This window comes from Ovis aries, chromosome 19 (assembly GCF_016772045.2).
Source record: "Ovis aries strain OAR_USU_Benz2616 breed Rambouillet chromosome 19, ARS-UI_Ramb_v3.0, whole genome shotgun sequence".
NCBI classification, from domain to species: Eukaryota; Metazoa; Chordata; class Mammalia; order Artiodactyla; family Bovidae; genus Ovis; species Ovis aries.
In genome coordinates, this window is record NC_056072.1 from 57142117 (window position 1) to 57163159 (window position 21043).

General features: G+C 41.7%; 1 protein-coding gene and 1 long non-coding RNA gene across 2 annotated transcripts in view; one reads left to right on the forward strand and one right to left on the reverse strand.

Annotated features, from left to right (window-relative positions):
- Positions 1 to 21043, forward strand: part of MRPS25 (mitochondrial ribosomal protein S25) — a 58165-nt gene that overhangs the window by 10993 nt on the left and 26129 nt on the right. The window lies entirely within an intron of this gene.
- Positions 13938 to 19297, reverse strand: LOC121817278 (uncharacterized). Its single transcript, XR_006057118.2, has 2 exons — positions 18742 to 19297; positions 13938 to 14420 (listed from the first exon to the last, which is right to left on the reverse strand). It is a non-coding gene; the product is annotated as an uncharacterized LOC121817278 (long non-coding RNA).

Genomic DNA, 21043 nt, shown 5'->3' on the forward strand with positions numbered 1-21043 from the left:
TGTTTATTTTTGTTTTAATAGTCGTTATTTAGAAGGTGCCTTCAAATTCTTTATTCCGTTTTCATTAAACTTTTTTGTGTGGTGTTTGAAGTTGAGTTTTGATTGGAGCGTGGGGGCTTCGCAGTGTCACGTGGGGTGCTTCCATGTAACAGCCTGAACCAGTCATAAGCATAGACACATCCTTTCCCCCTTGTGCCTCTCTCCCTGCCGCCTCCCCAGCCCAGTCTCTAAGCTGTCGCAGAGCGCCAGGCTGAGCTCTCTGGTCTGCACCATCTTCCTACTGGTTGTTTGACACCTGCTGATGGATATACTTGTCTGCTGCTCTTTCAGTAGGTCCCACCTTTTCCTTCCCCCACTGTGTTCACAAATCCACCCTCTGCCTCTACCTCTCTATTCCATTTTTCCAGACCCCATACATGTGCCTGGATATACAATATTTGTTTTTCTCTTACTGACTTCCTTCACTCTCTATAAAAGGCTCTAGGTTCACCCGATACCTTAGCACCGGCTAAAACTGGTTCCTTTTTATGGCTGAGTAATATTCCATTGGATATGTATAGCACAACTTTATCCACTCATCCTTTGGCAGACGTCTAGATTGCTTCCATGTCCAGCTGTCGTAAATGGTGCTCCAAAGAACAACGGGCTCATGTGTCGTTTGGAATTATGGTTTTGTCAGGGTATATGCCCAGTGGACTTGCTGGGTCTTGTGGTATTTTTATCCTGTTTTTCTTTAAGGACTCTGCATACTTATCGCCATAGTGGGTGTATCACTTTACTTTTCCACCAGGAGTGCACCAGGGTTCCTTTTTCTACACACCCTCTCCAGCATTTACTGTTTGTAGAATTTTTGCTGATGGCCATTCTGACCTTGTATGGTAATAAGTTCACTGAAGTTTTCATTTGCGTTTCTCTAATAACGACTAACGTTGAACGAGATTTCACGTGTTGGTTGCCCATCTGTATGTCTTTGGAGAGATGTCCATTTAGGTATTCTGCATGTGTTTTGAATGGATTTTTGTTGTTTGTTTGTTGACATTGAGCTCCAGAAACTGTAATTTAGAAGGTAATCGGATGTCGGTTGCTTCCTTTAAAATTGTATCTGATTCTGAGTGTGTTGTCCTTACCATTTTGTGTGTAGCTTCCTTTGTTGGGCAAAACCTTTTAAGTTTAATTGGGTTCAAGTTTTTTATTTTTGGTTTTATTTTCATTATTTTAGAAAATGTGTCAAAAACTGTTATTTTTTTATTATTCATAATTCTTTCATTCTTTAACTGGAGTATGTTTGCTTTACAAGTATGTGTTGGTTTTTGCCATACAAAGTGTCAGTCAACCATATGTGTGCATAGACCCCCTCCATCCTGACCTCCGTCCCTCCAACCCCCACCCCTGTGGGTCATCACAGCTCACCAGGATAAGCTCCCTGTTATACATAACTGTGCGTCACTATGCATTTTACACATGGTCATGTCTGTACTTCTATGCTGCTCTCTCAATTTGTCCCACCCAGTCCGTCCTCTGCTGAGTCCACAAGCCCCTCCTCTACTTCCGGGTCTGCATTCCTGCCCTGAAAATCGGTTCATCAATACCAGTTTCCTAGATACCATATAGACGCACCAAATACAGTATTTGTTTTCCTGACTTCTTCACTCTGTCTGAGAGGCTCTAGGTTCAGCCATGTCCCTGGAACTGAATCAGATTCGTTCCTTATGGCTGAGTAATATCCCACAGCGGGCTTCCCTGCTGGCTCAGCTGGTGAAGAATCCGTCTGCAGTGCGGGAGAGCAGGGTTCGGTCCCTGGGTTGGGAAGATCCCCTGGAGAAGGGAAAGGCTACCCACTCCAGTATTCTGGCCTGGAGAATTCCGTGGACTGTATAGTCCATGGGGTCACAAAGAGTCGGACATGATTGAGTGACTTCCACTTTCACTGTCCCATGGTATGTATATGTGTAGCACAGCTTCTTTATCTGTTCGTGTGTTGACATACATCTAGGTTGCTTCCATGTCCTGTTTATTGGAAATACTGCTCCATAGATAATTGGGATACAGGTGTCTTTCTGAATTATTGTTTTCTCAGGGTATATGCCCAGTAGTGGGATTACTTGGTCCTATGGTAGTTTTATCCCTACCTGTTTTAAGGAGTGTCCATGCCATTGTTCATGATGGCTGTATCAGTTTACATTCTCAGCCACAGTGCAAGGGTGTTCCTTTTCTCTGCACCCTCTCCAGCATTTATTCTTTGTCGAACTTTTGGTTGTGGCCTTTCTGACCCTATGAAGTGATACCTTATTGAGGTTTTCATTTGCATTTCCCTAATAGTGAGCGATGTTGATCATATTTTCATGTGTTTGTTGGTTATCTGTGTCTCTTCTTCAGAGAGGTGTCCATTTAGTCTTCCCTCGTTTTTTTGTATTAGATTGCCTTTTTTTCTTGAGCTGACTGTGGTTCAGATCATGAACTCCTTACTGCAAAATTCAGACTTAAATTGAAGAAGCTAGGTAAAACCACTAGGCCTTTCAGGTATGACCTAAATCAAATCTCTTATGATTATGAAAGTAACAGATTCAAAGGATTGGATCTGATAAACAGAGTGCCTGAAGGACTATAGGTGGAGGTTCTTAACATTGTACAGGAGGCAGTGATCAAAAATGCAAAACAGCAAAATGTTTGTCTGAGGAGGCCTTACAAATAGCTGAGAACAGAAGAGAAGCAAGAGAGAAAAGGAATGATATACCCATCTGAATATAGAGTTCCGAAGAATAGCAAGGAGAGGTAAGAAAGCCTTCTCAAGAGAAGAGTGCAAAGAAATAGAGGAAAACAATAGAATGGGAAAGACTAGAGATCTCGAAGAAAATTAGAGATACCAAGGGGACAAGGGGCATTGCAGTCCCTTGGACTGCAAGGAGATCCAGCCAGTCCATCCTAAAGGAGATCAGTCCTGGGTGTTCACTGGAAGGACTGATGCTGAGGCCTAAACTCCAATACTTTGGGCCACCTGATGCGAAGAACTGACTCATTTGAAAAGACCCTGATGCTGGGAAAGATGGAAGGCCGGAGGAGAAGGGGACGACAGAGGATGAGATGGTTGGATGGTATCAACGACTCGATGGACATGAGTTTGAGTAAACTTCAGGAGTTGGTGATGAACAGGGAGGCCTGGTGTGCCGTGGTCCAAGGGGTTGCAGAGTCGGACACAACTGAGCGACTGAACTGAAGAGGACATTCCATGCAAGGATGGGCACAATATGTATGGATAGTATGGACCTAACAGAAGCAGAAGATAGTAAGAAGAGGTGGCAAGATTACACAGAAAATACACAGAAGAACTGTACAAAAAAGGTCTTAATGACCTGGATAACCACAATGGTGTGATCACTCACCTTAGAGCCAGACATCCTGGAGTGTGAAGTCAAGTGGGCCTTAGGAAGTATTACTACAAACAAAGCTTGTGAAGGTGATGGAATTCCAGCTGAGCTATTTAAGTTCCTAAAAGATGATGCTGTTAAAGTGCTGCACTCAGTATGACAGTAAATTTGGAAACTCAGCAGTGGCCACAGGACTGGAAAAGGTCAGTTTCTATTCCAGTCCTAAAGAAGGGCCGTGCCAAAGAATCTTCAAACTATTGCACAATTATGTGCATTTTATATGCTAGCAAGGCAGTGCTCTGAATCCTTCAAGGTAGGCTTCAACAGTACCTGAACCAAGAACTTCCAGATGATGTACAAGCTGGGTTTGGAAAAGGCAGGGGAACCAAAGGTCAAATTTCCAGCATCCACTGTATCATAGAAAAAGCAAGGGAATTCCATGCTCAGCATCACTCATTATTAGAGAAATGCAAATCAAAACCACAATGAGGTACCACTTCACACCAGTCAGAATGGCTGTGATCCAAAAATCTGCAAGCAATAAATGCTGGAGAGGGTGTGGAGAAAAGGGAACCCTCCTACACTGTTGGTGGGAATGCAAACTAGTACAGCCACTATGGAGAACAGTGTGGAGATTCCTTAAAAAATTGCAAATAGAACTACCTTATGACCCAGCAATCCCACTGCTGGGCATACACACCAAGGAAACCAGAATTGAAAGAGACACATGTACCCCAATGTTCATCGCAGCACTGTTTATAATAGCCAGGACATGGAAACAACCTCGATGTCCATCAGCAGATGAATGGATAAGAAATCAGTGGTACATATACACAATGGAGTATTACTCAGCTGTTAAAAAGAATTCGTTTGAATCAGTTCTGATGAGATGGATGAAACTGGAGCTGATTATACAGAGTGAAGTAAGCCAGAAAGAAAAACACCAATACAGTATACTAACACATATATATGGAATTTAGAAAGATGGCACTGACGACCCTGTATGCAGGACAGCAAAGGAGACACAGATGTGTATAACGGACTTTTGGACTCAGAGGGAGAGGGAGAGGGTGGGATGATTTGGGAGAATGGCATTGTAACAGGTATACTATCATGTAAGAATCGAATCGCCAGTCTATGTCCGACGCAGGATACAGCATGCTTGGGGCTGGTGCACGGTGATGACCCAGAGAGATGTTATGGGGAGGGAGGTGGGAGGGGTTCAAGTTTGGGAACGCATGTACACCCGTGGTGAATTCATGTCAATGTATGGCAAAACCAATACAGTATTGTAAAGTAAAATAAAGTAACAATAAAAATTTAAAAAAAAAGAGAAAGAAAGAACTAAAAGACACCCAGAATGGAAAAGAAAAATTCATAAAACTGTCTTTATTTTCTGTTGCAGCTCAAATGTCAATATCTCCTTAATGTCTACCCATCAAAAACTGAGCATAAGAACAAACTGTGTTATAGCCGTACAATGGAATACCACTCAGCAATAAAATGAATAATTGATACAAAACATGAAAGAATTTCCAAATAATTGTCTGAAATTTATAATAGGCAGCAGATCAGTGGTTGCCTGGAGACACTGGAGGAAGCATGGGGAGGAGTGAGAGGAAATAAAATGGGGGTTCAGGAAAACTTTCTGGGGGGCAATTATATGTTCATTCTCTTGATTATAATAATGGTTTCAGGGGTAAATAAGCACGTCCAATCTTAAATTGTACACTTTAAATATATCCAGTTTACTATATGCCACTTATACCTAAATAAAGCTGTTGAAAATGAAAAAAAAAAAAAAGCAAGGGAATTCCAGAAAAACATCTGCTTTTGTTTCATTGACTAAAGCCTTTGACGGTGTGGATCACAACCAACTGTGGATAATTCTGAAAAAGGGGGGAATACCAGACCACCATACTTGTCTCCTGAGAAACCTGTATACAGGTCAAGAAGCAACAGAACCTGACATGGAACAAGTGACTGGTTCCAAATTGGGAAAGGAGTATGTCAAGGCTGTATATTGTCACCCTGCTTATTTCACTCATATGCAAAGTACATCATGTGAAATGACAAGCTGGGTAAAGCTTAGGTTGGAATCGAGATTTCTGGAAGAAGTATCAGTAACCTCAGATATGTAGGTGACACCACCCTAATGGCAGAAAGCAAAGAAGAACTAGAGAGCCTCTTGATGGAGGTGAAAAGAAGAGAGTGAAAAAAAAGCTGGCTAAAAATTCAGCATTCAAAAAACTTAAGATCATTGTATCCAGTCACATCACCTCATGGCAAATAGGGAAAAAATGGAAACAGTGACTGACTTTATTTTCTTGGGCTCCAGAATCACTGTGAACGGTGAGTACAGCCATGAAATTAAAAGATGCTCCTTAGAAGAAAAGCTATGACCAACCAAGACAGCATGTTAAAAAGCAGAGATATCACTTTGTCGACCTAGGTCTGCCCTAGTCAAAGCTATGGTTTTTCCAGTGGTCATGTATGGATGTGAGAGTTGGACCATAAAGAAGGCTAAGTGCCAGGTAATTGATGCTTTTGAACGGTAGTGTTGGAGAAGACTCCTGGGAGTTCCTCGGAGTGCTAGGAGATCAAATCAGTCAATCCTAAAGGAGACCAGCCCTGAATATGCATTAGAAGGACAAATGCTGAAGCTCCAGTACTTTCGCCCCCGGAAGTGAAGAGCCAGCTCGTTGGAAATGACCCTGACGCTGGGAAGCATTGAGGGCAGGAGGAGAAGGGGCGGCAGAGGGTGAGATGATTGGATGGCATCACCGACTCGATGGCCACGAGTTGAGCAAACCCCAGGAGACAGTGAAGGACAGGGAGGCCTGGCGTACTCCAGTCCCAGGGTCGCAGAGTCCTACATGACCGAGCATCTGAAAGCACAATTTTTCTTGAAACGGAACTCAGTGAGCTGCTTGTATATTCCGGAAGCTAGTCTGGTGTCAGTTTCCTTGTTTCAGATATTGTCCCCCGTCCTGAGGGTTGTCTTTTCATGTTGTCTGGAGTTTCCTTCGTTGTGCAGAAGGTTTTAAGAATGTTCCAGTTACTGATTTTTGCTTTTATATTCATCATTTTTGAATGTGGATCAAGATTTTTAATTTTTTTCTTAATTAAAAATTTCTTTCAACTGAAGCAAACTTCCTTTATGCTGTTGTGTTGGTTTCATCATAGAACAACCGAGCCAGCCATAAATGCACGTATATCCCATCCTTCTGGAAGCGTGTCTGCCCTCCCCCGTCTAGGTCGTCACGGCTCCGCAGGCTGCCTTCCCCGTGTTATGCGGCAGCTTCCCAGTAAGCGTGCGTCTTCATGTGGTAATGTTCCTATCGGTGCTGCTCTCTCAATCCGTCCCACCTTGTCCTTCCCCCCCGTTGACCACAAGTCCACTGTCCCTCTGGGTGTCTATTCCTGCCCTGCTAATGGGTTCATCAACACATTTGTCTAGATTCCCATATATATCAATATGTGATATTTGTTTTTCTGAATTCATTCTGTGGAAGAAACTCTAGGTTCATCCACCACCCTTAGAACTTACTCAGATGCCTGCCTTTGTATGGCTGGATAATATTCCATTGCATAAATGTGAGACAGCTTCTTTCTCCCTTCATCTGTGGATGGGCGTCTGTGTTGCTTCCGTGTCCTGGCGGTCATGAACAGTGCAGCAGTGCACTTTGGGGCACATGTCTGTTTTTTACTTATGATTTTTTTAGGGTATATGCCCAGTAGTGGGATTACTGACTCATGTGGTCATATTTGGCAACCCACTCTGGTGTTCGTGCCTGGAGAACCCCATGGACAGAGGAGTCAGGCCGTCCACAGTCCGTGGGGTCGCAAAAAGTTGAACATGACTGAGTGACTAACACTACGTATGATCATATGATGCCTGGTGTAACAGATCTCCATACTGTTGTCCATAGTTGCTGTATCAGTTTACATGCCCGGTAATAGTCCAAGAGGCACGCATTTCCCCACACCGTCTCCAATATTTATTGATAGAATCTTTGATACTAGCCATTCTGACCCATGTGAGGTAGCACCTCATTGAGGTTCTCATTTGTGTTTCTCTCTCAATCAGTGACGTTGATCATATTTTCGTGTGTTTGCTGGCCAAGAGTATGTATTCTTTGGAGAGATGTCTATTTAGGTCTTCCAGGTATTTTTTGATCAGATTGTTTGTTGTTTTTGAAGTTAAGCTCCATGAGCTTTTTGTATAATTTGGAGCGTAATTGTTCATCAGTTGCTGTTTTTGCAAACATTGTCTCCCATTCTGTGGATTGTCTTTTCGTTTTGTTTGTGGTTTCTTGGCTGCGCCAAAGCTTTTCAGTTTAAATATGTCCTAATTGTTAATTTTTGTTTTTATATTCATTATTTTCAAAGGTGGATCAAGCTTTTATTATTTTTTAAATACTTAAGTTTTTAAAATCAAAATGTTTCTTCTTTTTCTGAACGTTTTTGTTAACTGCTTTGAGGTGTTGTGTTGGTTTCTGCCATGAAACAGTGAATCAGACAGAATTACACGTACACCCCTTCCCTCTTGAATGTCCCTCCAACCTGCCCCATCTGCCGCCGCCCGCAGCCCGCCCCGCTGGGTCATCGCAGAGCACTAGGCTGCCCTCCCTGTGCTTCGCAGGGCTTCCCACCAGCTGTCCGTCTCACCACAGTAACATATGTGTCTCCGTGCTCCTCTCTCAATTCCTCCCACCCTGTGCTTCCTGCGCTGTGTCCACAAGTCCATTCTTTACCTCAGGGTCTCGTAATTCCCACCCTGCAGATGGGTTCATCGGTACCATTTTTCTGGATTCTGTACATATATATGCGTTAGTATATGATACGTCTTTTTCTGACCTACTTTACTCTGTATCAGAGGCTCTAGGTTCATACACCTATCTAGAACTGACTCAGATTTGTTCCTTTTTATGGCTGAGTAATATTCCTTTCTATATATGTACCACAACTTTTTAATCCATTCATCTGTTGACAGATATCTAGGTTGATTGCATATCCTATCATAAAAAGCAGAGTTGATAGCCAGGATAGTGACTGTCCATTGCGCTGAAATAGTGCAATGAACCCTGGAGTTTAAGAGTTTTTTCTAATTACTGGTTTCTAGGGTGTATGCTCAGTAGTGGGATTGATGGGGTATATGGCATTTTTTTTTTCCTCTTGTTTTTTAAGTCTCCATACTGTTCTCTATTGTGGCCATATTAATTTGCATTTTCACCAGCGGTGCGAGAGGGTCCTCTCTCCTCCTCACCCTCTTCTGAACTTTCTGTCTGTAGACTTCTGATGATGGCCTTCCTGGCCCACGTGTGACTCTCCGTTGCTGTCCTCATTGGCGTCTCCCTGACAGTGAGCGATGCGGGGCATCTTTTATGTGTGTGTTGGCCATCTGTGTTCACAAAGGTGGATCCACAACTTTTTTTTAACTTTTTAATCAGTAGTCACCAGTGACTTTTGATTGGAGGATAGTCCCGTTACCATGCTGTGCTGTGTCTTCCATGCAGCAGCCCGACTCAGCTGTGAACATACACGTGTCGTCTCCTCTTTAATCTCTCTCCCCGCCCCCTGTCCAATCTGGAGTAGCCGTCATATGCTTACCTTTGAACTGTCCTAGCCAAAAAGGCACAGATTTTACCAAAAGGTTTAAAAAAGAGAGAAAAAAAAAAAAAGGCCTAAAAAGAGAACTACAACTCTCGCTCCTAAGGAACCGAGGGTGGGGCGGGACCAGGTTGGCTCTGGTTTTACTGTTGGCTGGACAGCAGGCGGTGGGGCCCCTCCCCGCTCCCCAGGAGCCATTGTGCTTGGATATGCAGTTTTGTTAATCTTGGGGTTCAAGTCTAACCTGTTTTTCTATTTTATTTTTATTGGAATAGAACTGCTTTGCCGAGTTGTTAGTTTCCGCTGTCCAGCATCGTGGCTCCTTTGCGTGTGTTCGTGTATCCTCTTCCTCTTGAGCCTGCCACCCCCCGGGTGTCACCGGTCTAGGTCCTCACGGAGGCCCCGCCTGTGCTGCCCAGCAGCCTCCCGCCGGCGACCCGCTTCCCGCCGGCGACGTGAGTGTGTCAGTGCTGGTCTCGGTTCATACCTTCTTTCCACAAGGCCTTCTCTGTGTCTGTGTTTCTGCTCACGCCCCGCGAGCAGGTGCACCGCACCATTTTCCTACAGTCTCTGTATGTGTGTCCGTGTATGGTACTTGGTTTTCTCCTTCTGACTTCCTTCAGTCTGTAGAACAAGCTCTAGGCTCGTCCGCCTCAGTTCAGCGGACCCAGAGTCGTGCCTCTTCCCGGCTGAGTGATGCGCCGTTGTGTATGTGTGCGATATCCTCTTGACCCATTCGTTCACCTGTCGGTAGACACCTGGGTTGCTTCCGTGGCCCAGCTATTATGAAGAGCGCTGCAGTGAACATGGGGGCACAAGTGTCTGTTCCCGGTTTTGGTTTGTTTGATGTTTGGCCTGTGCTGGGCTCTTGGGGCAGCGCCCGGGCTTCTCACTGCAGTGGCTCTCTTGTGGAGCGCAGGCTCCCGGGCTCAGGTCGGGAGTGTGGCACCAGCTGTGGATGCCTTGCAGCACGTGGGATCTTCTCAGATCAGGGATTGAACCTGTTTCCCTTGCATTGGCAGATGGATTCTTACCCACTGTACCATCGGGGAAATCCCTCCAATGTGTCTTCCTGAGTTATGGATTTCCCAGGGTATATGCCCAGAAGTCAGAGAAAGCAATGGCACCCCACTCCAGTACTCTTGCCTGGAGAATCCCAGGGACGGCGGAGCCTGGTGGGCTGCAGTCCATGGGGTCGCTAAGAGTCGGACACGGCTGAGCAACTTCACTTTCATGCTTCACTCTCATGCATTGGAGAAGGCAGCGGCAACCCACTCCAGTGTTCTTGCCTGGAGAATCCCAGGGACGGGGCAGCCTGGTGGGCTGCCGTCTGTGGGGTCGCACAGAGTCGGACACGCCTGAAGCGCCTTAGCAGCAGCAGCATGCCCAGTAGTGGCATTGGGGTCATGTGGTAGTTCTCTGTTTCGTTTTTTGAAGAACCTCCATCCGTTCTCTCTGTGGCTGTACCAATTTATGTTTTCACCAGCAGTGTTAGAGGGTTCCCTTTTCTCTATACTCTCTCCTCCACTTATTGTTTGTGGATTTTTTGATGATGGCCTTTCTGACTGGTGTGACACGACACCTCATAGTTTCCATTTGCATTTCTCTAAGAATGAGCGATGCTGAGCAGCTTTCCACGTGTTTGTTGGTTATCTGTGTGTCTTCTTTGAGAGATGTCTGTTTTCAGTTCAGTTCAGTCGCTCAGTCATGTCTGACTCTTTGCGACCCCATGAATTGCAGCACGCCAGGCCTCCCTGTCCATCACCAACTCCTAGAGTTCACTCAGACTCACATCCATCGAGTCACTGATGCCATCCAGCCATCTCATCCTCTGTCGTCCCCTTCTCCTCCTGCCCCAATCCCTCCCAGCATCAGAGTCTTTTCCAATGAGTCAACTCTTCGCATGAGGTGGCCAAAGTACTGGAGTTTCAGCTTTAGCATCATTCCTTCCAAAGAAATCCCAGGGCTGATCTGCTTCAGAATGGACTGGTTGGATCTCCTGGCAGTCCAAGGGACTCTCAAGAGTCTTCTCCAACACCACAGTTCAAAAGCATCAATTCTTCAGTGCTCAGCCTTCTTCACAGTCCAACTCTCACATCCATACATGACCACAGGAAAAACCATAGCCTTGACTAGATGGACCTTTGTTGGCAAAGTAATGTCTCTGCTTTTGAATATGCTATCTAGGTTGGTCATAACTTTTCTTCCAAGGAGTAAGCGTCTTTTAATTTCATGGCTGCAGTCACCATCTGCAGTGATTTTGGAGCCCCCAAAAATAAAGTCTGACACTGTCTCCACTGTTTCCCCATCTATTTCCCATGAAGTGATGGGACCAGATGCCATGATATTCGTTTTCCGAATGTTGAGCTTTAAGCCAACTTTTTCACTCTCCTCTTTCACTTTCATCAAGAGGCTCTTTAGCTCCTCTTCACTTTCTGCCGTGAAGGTGGTGTCATCTGCATATCTGAGGTGATTGATATTTCTCCCGGCAGTCTTGATTCCAGCCTGCGTTTCTCCCAGCCCAGCGTGTCTCGGGATGCGCTCTGCGCATCTCTGCCTGCTTTTGGATTGGATTGGTTATTTTTTGATGTTGAGCTTCATGCGCTGTTTGTATATTTTGTCAGTTGCTTTGTTTCAAATATCGTCTCTTATTTTGAGGGTGGTTTTTTCTTTTTGTTTGTGGTTGCCTTTGCTGTGCAAAATCTTTTTAAGTAAGTCCCATTTGTTTGTTTTTACATTCGTTATTTTAGACAGTATCAAAATTTTTTATATTTATTTTGTAAGAATTTTTTTGCATTTTTAAAAGTTTTTTGCATTTTAGTGTTTACTAATATTTTTATTTGGCGTAAAATTGCTTTTCAGTGTTGTGTTTCTGCTATACAACAGCGTGAGTCAGCAGTAAGTGTACATATAGTGAACCCTCCTCTTGCACCTCCCTCCCACCACGAACCTGCATGCCATCCTCTAGGCTTCACGGAGCAGCAGGTGAGCGCCCTGTGTTGTACAGTGCTTTCCCACTAGCTCTGTTTCAGGTGGTTACGTAGACATTTCACTGTTGCTCTCTCAGTTCCATTCACCCTCTTCTTTCCCCTCTGTGTCCACAAGTCTGTTTTCTGCGTCTCTATTCCTGCCCTGCAAATAAGTTTATCAGTGCCATTTTTCTAGATTCCATATGTATGCATTAATATACAATATTTATTTTTTCTTTGACTTATTTCACTCTGTATAACAGACTCTAGATTCATCCACCTCACTTCAGCTGACTCTGATTCATTCCTTTTTATGACCAAGTAATGATCCGTTACATATATGTAGCATCATACCTTTCTCCATTCATCTGTTGATGCATATCTAGGCTGCGTCCATGTCTTGGCTATTTTAAATAGTGCTGCAATGAATATTGGGGTAGCTGTGTGTTTTTGAATTATAGTTTTCTCAGCATATATGCCCAGTATATTGCTGGGTCAAATGGTAGTTTTATCCCTAATTTTTAATTTTTTTTTAGTTTTATTTATTATTATTTTTAAAATATAAATTTATTTATTTTAATTGGAGGCTAATTACTTTACAGTATTGTATTGGTCTTGCCATCCATCAACATGAATCCGCCATGGGTGTACAGAAATGAATCTCTATACTGTTGTCCACAGTGGCCGTAGCGGTTTACATTCCCACCAACAGCGTAAGAGGGTTCCTTTTTCTCCACATCCTCTCCAGCATTTATTGTTTGTAGATTTTTTTTTGGATGATGGCCGTTTGATTATTGAGACATGATGCTTCATTGAAGTGAATTTCCCTAACAGTGAACGGTGTTGAGCATCTTTTCATGTGTCTGTTGGCGGTCTTTATGTCTTCTTTAGAGAAATGTCTTTGTTTAGGTCTTCTGCTGATTTTTTTTTTTTTTTTTTTTGGTGTGTGTGTGTCCCTAAATAATTTAATGTGGTAATAACAGGAAACAAACAAGAGATTGGGCCTCTTTAGCAAAACACAATTGAAAAATGAAGATTGCCAGAAATTACCCACAGTGTAGTCTTCATAAAGTTTCAGAGGAAATTATCTGACAGAATTAAGTACAAAGTCAGTTATAAGGAATTTATCCTTTTGGTGGCTAATGTTGAAAATATTATTTACATTAGCAGGCAACATAAGCTGGCAATACACGAGAAATTTTCTAAATCTTATGGATGTGGTTCTGCCCCTAAATCTGGCTGATGATGCCATATCTCTTATGAAGCTGTATTATTTATAAGTTTTTAATTGGAGGATAATTTCTTTAGAATGTTGTGTTGGTTTCGGCCATGCAGCAGCGTGAATCAGCTGTGAGTATGCCCGCTCCCTCTGGACCCCCCTTTCACCAGCCCCCATCCCGCCGCGCTGGGTTTTCATGCAGCACTGGAGCGAGCTCAGGTGTCACACGCTGCTCCCTGCTGGCTGTTTTCCACATGATCCTGTGTTTCGGTGCTGCCCTCTCAGTTCATCCCGACCTCTCCTTCCCCCGCTGTGTCTCGAGGCTGTTGCCTATGTCTGCATCTCTATTCCTGTCCTGAAAATAGGCTCATCAGTACCATTTTTCTCGATTCCATTTATATACATCTGTATATGATATTTGTTTTTTCTCTTTTTGACTTTCTTCACTCTGTATAAAAGCCTCTGGGTTCATCCACCGTAGTTCCACTGACTGGAATCCATTCCTTTTTATGGCTGAGTAATGTTCCAGTTTAAATATGTACCATCGCCTCCTTATTCTGCCGATGGACATCTAGGCATCTTGCATGTCCTGACTGCTGCGCACAGTGCTGCGGTGAACATTTGGATATATCTGTGTTCTTGAATTGTGACTTTCTCAGGGTGTGTGCCCAGTAGTGGGTTGCTGGGTTACATGGGAATTTTACTCCTGGTTTTTTAAGAAATCTCCATACTGTTCTTGCCGGCGACGGAATGAAACAGCAACACTGCAGAGTGGTTTAAATCTTTATATTTTAACCCTCGCTTTTTACAGCTGCTTTATTTTATATCCCTTGCACAACAACCTACAGGGCAAGCTGCCAAGCACTATGATTCAGAGACTATACAGTGCGCAGGCGCAGGGCGAGATAACCTTTTCCTTGGCTTATTTACTGCAGCTAAGACTTTGTTTTGGGGAACTTCCTTATCAACTTAGAATCCGTTTTGTCCCAGGGTCTGTTTCTTTTGAGGAATCAGAGAAACATCCTTGTGTGCAAGCAATGTTTTTTTCCCATGGGAACAAACAGGATTTTTAGCTGAACATCTCGTTTGCAAGAATGCTCAGCCCTGGTTGAGAGTCTCGTTTGCAAGCACTTCTCAACCTTCTTTATACTTTGTTCCCTACATCTCCCCCTTTCTTTTCTTGTAGATGCTGAATAAGCGCTTGAATACGCAAAGCTTCTTTCAATTGTTTTTCTTTTTGCCAGCACCGGTAGACTATAAAAGCAATAAAACATAAAGCAACAATTAACAAAGTATTCACAAAGGATGTTGTTAACAATGTAGATACATGCCCTAAAGGATTAAGGTTGTCTAATCCTTCTTGAAGACTTTTCAGTATATCAGAACCAAGAATATCAGGCAGCGTCTTACTAAAAGTTGACAATATAGTTTGTTCTAATTCCATAATTTTAGCAGTTAAATTCTGGTGTCCCACTAAAGACCTTTTCACCTTTTTCCAACCCTCACTCATATTAAAGGGAACAGGGGTTACACATAGGTGAGATGAGTTCCAATCACATTTTAACACACTCTTTGTAGCTAACACAGTCACTTGATCTCCTAACCAGGAAACTGTGTGTTGTAAATGCAATACATCAGTAGCCAATTGAGCGTCCAAATCATGCTGTTGTTGCCACAATAAATGAGCATCTTTATGCCATTTCCTGACAAAATCAGCAGTCTGTATGCCTTGATGCAAAGCAAGACCTGCTACAGTTGCTGTTGCTGTTACTGAAGGCACGGCGAGAATTGATTCGATGACAATGCCAAGCATTCTTCGAGATCGATGGAGAAGAGTTTGTACAGCATTCACAAGATGAGTGACAGCAAAAGAGTCCGACCAAGGTCGAGTAAGATTAACAGGCAACCAGAGTTAAGTCCGTGCTTTTACAATGACCAAAGAGTAATTACTGGAATGGACCATCTTATTTTCAACATTTTCCCACCAAGAACGATTTATACATTGAGTCAAGTTACAATCAGAACATGATATAACTCCCAAAATTTCATTCCAAATCCATTGCCCATACAGTAAGGAATAAGGAAATTTTACACATGCTATAGCAGAGTAAGATTTATTAATATGCAAATGAACTTGAAATGGCCCCTTAGTGATATCACACCTTTTCCCCCCTTTTTTATTTTTTTAATGTATTTTTGAAGAGTCTGATTAGCTTTTTTAATTATAGCTTCTCTTTGACTATTATAAGGAATACCAAAAGTGTGCTTAATATGATATTGTTTTAAAAATTGAGATAATTTAGAGGATTGATATGCGGGAGCATTATCAGTTTTTAACTTTATAGGTATGTCCATAATAGCAAAACAAAATAATAAATGAGTAATAACAGAATCTGTCTTTTTTGAACTTAAAGCTGTAGCCCATTGAAACTGAGAATAAGTATGTATAGTATGATGAACATATTTTTGTTTATCGAATGAAGAAATAAAAACAACATCTATTTGCCAGATTTGGTTAGATTGTAGTCTTCTGGGATTTACTTTAGGAGGGGCAAAGGGCAAAATAAACGGTGTACATATGGAACAAGAACGAACAATGTGTTGAGCTTGTTTTTGTGTTAACGAATAAGTTTTTTGTAACCCTTTAGAAGTAGTATGATGTAAGCAATGTTTTTGTGTTGTAGACTGTAAAGGATAAAGTAAGGCATCAATATTTGTATTTTTTTGAGATAATGGTCCGGGGAGAGAAGAATGAGCTCGTATATGAGTAAAAAAGACAGGGTTAGTTTGTCTAATTAATAATTGTTGAACCTGAAAAAATAATTTATCAATATTAGTTTTTAAAATTACCAGTAGAGTGGCTTTAGGAAGATAAATATATGAAAAGACTGCATATTTAGAATCAGAAACAATATTAATAGGAATATCAAAAAAATCTTGTAATGTCAAACAAATGGCCCAAAGTTTAGCAGGCTGCACAGAAGAAAAGGAATGTGGAACAACTTTAGAAGTAGTATCAGTCTAATAGCCAGCAGTATTTTTATTGGCATCTGTAAAAATAGTTTTTGTTTTAACTGGAATATTAGATATAGGAGATTTACAAACCATTGATGTATGTCGAAGAAAATCTATCATTTTAGATTGAGGATATAGATTAGAAAAAGTCTCTGAATAAGATGTAAGAGCTATCTGCCAATTTTTATTAAACTGTAAGCAGTTAGAAATTTGGGTGGAAGTTGAGTAATAATTGTTTGAGGGTCACTTTTAATTAACTGAGTAATATGGCCTCGACCTTTTAAAATAAGGAAAACAATTTTATCTATATAAGTAGTAAGCTTTTTTGTATAGTTATTGGGTTAAAAATACCCACTCAACCCTGTAGATTGAGCAGTAACTCTAGTAGGAGAATAGGGAGTATGGAACACTATGAAATATATAGGTTGATCTTGTTGTAGATAAGTAAGAAACTCTTTATTTAACCGTTGCTCTATAAAATGTAATTTTTTTTTTGCTTGAGAAGTAAGAGATCGACGACTGTTAAGAGTAGTATCACCCTCTAAAGTAGAAAATAAATGACGCAATTGATGTGTAGGAATCTCTAACATGGAACGTAACCAGTTAATATCACCCAAAAGCTTTTGAAAATCATTAAGAGTTTTTAAATTATCTCGTCTAATTTGGACTTTTTGAGGTTTTATTTTTTGTCGTTTTAAAATAGCACCTAAATATGAAATAGGAAATTTAGTTTGAATTTTTTTAGGAGCAATTTGAAGATTAAAATCACTTAAAGCTTTTTTTACATGAATAAAAAATGTATCTTGTTTTTCTTTACTAGGAGTTGCCAATAGAAGATCATCTATATAATGATATAGAAGACAATTAGAAAATTGTTGTCTTACAGTAATAAGAGTACGATTAACAAACTCTTGACAAAGTGTAGGGCTATTAATCATTTTTTGAGGCAACACTGTCTATTGATAACGTTTTATGGGCTGCCTATGATTATACACTGGAATAGTAAAAGCAAATTTATTTTTATCTTTTATTTGCAAAAGAATATTAAAAAAGCAATCTTTTAAATCTAAAACCATTAAAGACCAATCTTGTGGAATCAAAGCAGGAGAAGGGAGACCTAATTGCAAAGCTCTCATAGGTTTTATACATTTGTTAACTGCCCTTAAATCAGTCAACATTTTTTATTTACCAGATTTTTTTTTAATGACAAAAACAGGAGAATTCCAAGGAGACGTAGAAGGTTTAATATGGCCAGATTGAAGCTGTTTTTTTTACTAATTGTTTTAAAGCCTCGAGCTTCACTTTTGGAAGCGGCCACTGCTCAACCTATTTAGGGACATCAGTTAACCATTTTAATGGGAGAGCTCGAGGAATCTGAGCAGTGGCTACAAATTTTTTGACGAGATGGTGAGTGTTGTTTTTAAAGAAAATAAAAGATCTCTTTTCTAGATATTAATAGGTATATTAACAACGTAAAAAGAAATAGATACTTTTTTTCTCATTAGACAACTGGCATGACAAAGGTTGAGTGCTTTTTTACACATCTGCTATTGATCTTAAGCCTGTTAAAACAAGAGGAATTTTTTCTTTTTTCCAGTCATTAGGCCACTGCTGGAGAGAAATAACCGAAACATCTGCTCTTGTATCTATTAATCTTTTAAACTGTTTACCTTTAATAATCAGTGACATTAAAGGACGAGAGTCATTAATAAGCATTTTTCAAAATATACTTTTTCCCGTACTTCTAAAACCATTGACTCTCTCTCCCTACCTCAGCCTTGTCGGCAGCTACTAGAAATAGGGATGCATAAGGTGGTGCAGAAGGGTTAACAGCCTTGGAAGTTTATTTTTTATTTAATAAAACCTTTTAAAAGGCAGCAGTCATTGTTTTTACAGAATCTGAATCTTTTCTAGAACTCACATCTCTATCTGGCTCAGTGGATGAATCTGTATTATTATCCGGAGGTTTGGGCGGAGGCCGAGGTGAAGTCTCCTCTTCAAGATAACATGAGGCGGCCTCACTATCAGCAGCCATTAATTTTAAAGCCTGCGTTATAGCGCTACAGAGTTCACAGCCTTAAAGGAATCACATTTTTTTTTTTTTGATGCTGCCTTCTTAACTCTTTTTGCACTACTTTTTATTTTTTTAAATTAGCTGTACTTCTGTTTGATATTGAAACCAATAACAATGTTGCTCTATAAGACAGAATAACTCACTCAAGCGGCGAGTAGACGTTTTAATTTCTATAGAATGTAGGAGCCCCTTAACCAGCTCCATATATTGTGACTTTAAAGACGGGGAATTTTCTATAGTTTTTTTTTTTTTTTTCTTTTTTCTGTTCTTTTTCTCTTATTTTTCTTTTTTTCTCGAAAGTCCCCCTTTCAGCGTTTCGCTCCGGGGTGCTCTCCCTTTCGGATTTTTATTCTTTTCTCTTTTTCTCGAAAGTCCCCCTTTCAGCCTTTTGCTCCGGGGTGTTTACCCTTTCGGATTTTTATTCTTTTTTCTTTTTCTCTATTTCCCGAAAGTCCCCCTTTCAGCCTTTTGCCCCGGGGTGCTTACCCTTTCGGTTCCATCGAGCCCCACGTTGGGCGCCAGATGCCGGCGACGGAATGAAACAGCAACACTGCAGAGTGGTTTAAATCTTTATATTTTAACCCTCGCTTCTTACAGCTGCTTTATTTTATATCCCTTGCACAACAACCTACAGGGCAAGCTGCCAAGCACTATGATTCAGAGACTATACAGTGCGCAGGCGCAGGGCGAGATAACCTTTACCTTGGCTTATTTACTGCAGCTAAGACTTTGTTTTGGGGAACTTCCTTATCAACTTAGAATCCGTTTTGTCCCAAGGTCTGTTCCTTTTGAGGAATCAGAGAAACATCCTTGTGTGCAAGCAATGTTCTTTTCCCACGGGAACAAACAGGACTTTTAGCTGAACATCTCGTTTGCAAAAATGTTCAGCCCTGGTTGAGAGTCTCGTTTGCAAGCACTTTTCAACCTTCTTTATACTTTGTTCCCTACAGTTCTCCCTTGTGACTGTGTAATTTAGCTCCCTACCAGCTGTGCAGGAGGATTCCCTCTTCTCCAAACCCTCGGCCAGCATTTATTATTTGTAGGTTTTTTGATGGTGGCCACTCTGAATGGTTTGAGGTGATACCTCAATGTAGTTTTGGTTTGCATTTCTCTAATAATGAGCGATGTTGAGCTTTTTTTCATGTGCTTGTTGACCACCTGTATATCTTCTTTGGAGAAACGTCTGTTTAGGTCTTCTGCCTGTTTTTTTTTTTTAACTTTTTATTTTTACTTTATTTTACTTTATAATACTGTATTGGTTTTGCCATACATTGACATGAATCCACCACGGGTGTACATGTGATCCCAAACATGAACCCCCCTCCCACCTCCCTCCCCACAACAACCCTCCGGGTCATCCCCGTGCACCAGCCCCAAGCATGCTGTATCCTGCATCAGACATAGACTGGTGATTCGATTCTTACATGATAGTATACATGTTTCAATGCCATTCTCCCAAATCATCCCACCCTCTCCCTCTCCCTCTGAGTCCAAAAGTCCGCTATACACATCTGTGTCTTTTTTGCTGTCTTGCATACAGGGTCATCATTGCCATCTTTCTAAATTCCATATATATGTGTTAGTATACTGTATTGGTGTTTTTCTTTCTGGCTTACTTCACTCTGTATAATCGGCTCCAGTTTCATCCATCTCATCTTCTGCCTGTTTTTTAATTGGGTTGTTTGTTTTTCTGATATTGAGCTGCACAAACTGCTTTTATATTTTGGAGATTAATTGTTAGTTGCTTCACTTGCAATTATATTCTCCCATTCTGAGGGTTGTTGTTTTGTTTTGCTTATGGTTTCTTATGCTGTGCAGAAAGCTTTACGTTTATTTAGGTCCCATTTGTTTATTTGGTTTTTATATTCACTATTTTACAAGTTTGGTCAAATTTTTTTATTTTACTTTAATTTTTTAATTAATATACTATTTTCTTTCTTTCTTTTTTTTTTAATCTTAACTGTTCGGTGTCTTACTTGTAGCATATGAGATCTTTAGTTGTGACATTTGAAATCTCTTGTAGTTGGAGCATGGAAACGCTTAGTTCCACCGTGTGGGATCCAGTTCCCCGACCAGGGAGTGAACCTGGGCCCCTGGCCTTGGAGTATAGAGTCTGAGTCGTGTCCAGCGGATCCCACCAGAGACGTGCCTGTTTCTCTGTGTTTAGAGTGTGACGTCTGGCCCTGTTGGTCCCAGGTCTCCTTGGACTGAAGAATCTTAGTCTTAGGTTTACAACAGTAGGAAGACAACAGAGTGTCCGAGGAAATATGGCCTAAATAAGCGTGACTGAAGAGAGTTAACAAGGAAATAAAAACCTCCGAAGTTTTTTACACTTTGTGGAATCCAGGAGAAACCATTTTTCGGTGTCCCTGCCCATAGTGAATACCAAGGTTTGGTGGTTAAGTGTCTGCTGAAGCCAAGTGGCTTGTCAGCTTTCCTCGATGTTGGTTTCTTTTCATTCTTTTAGCTCATTTAGTTGTCTTCGGCTGTGCAGGGTCTTCACTGCTGTGCGTGGCTTTCTCTGCTTGGGGTGGGCGGGGCGACTGTGTTGAGGCGCTCAGGCCTCTCCTGTGGCGGCTTTTCTTGTGGCAGAGCTCAGGCTTTGGGCGCGAGGGCCTGGTGGAGGGCGCCTGGGCTCATTTGCTCTGGGGCAAGGGTCAGGCCCGTGTCCCCTGCCTTGGCAGCGGGATTCCTCTCCTCTGTGCCAGCAGGGGAGTCTTCTCAGGGTTGGTTTTTACCTGGTTTGGAGTCAGAGCTGCTTTGTTTGCCTGCTGATCTGCCCTGTTGT